The sequence below is a fragment of the Acyrthosiphon pisum genome, chromosome X, assembly GCF_005508785.2.
Source record: "Acyrthosiphon pisum isolate AL4f chromosome X, pea_aphid_22Mar2018_4r6ur, whole genome shotgun sequence".
Classification (NCBI taxonomy): Eukaryota; Metazoa; Arthropoda; class Insecta; order Hemiptera; family Aphididae; genus Acyrthosiphon; species Acyrthosiphon pisum.
The window spans coordinates 120110961-120111240 of NC_042493.1; positions in this window are offsets into that span (position 1 = coordinate 120110961).

The window sequence follows — 280 nt, forward strand, 5'->3', positions numbered from 1 at the left end:
ATAGTTAAATAGGTATAACTTATATTTATAAATACTTTAATCCTGTTTTGAACTTTTAGTTCTTAGCTATAAAAATTGAACATTATACATTTTTAAATACAAAATAATTTGATAATGATTGTGCGATTATGATGGATTTTGTCAAAATTTGAACTTAAAATGCTTATAAAAAAATGTTTGCTTTAATCTTTATATGTTCATTATTTTGAACTTCTGATATGGGTAAATTTTCAAGATTTTAATTCAGCAAAACAAATTATTGTTCATTATCAATTATTTG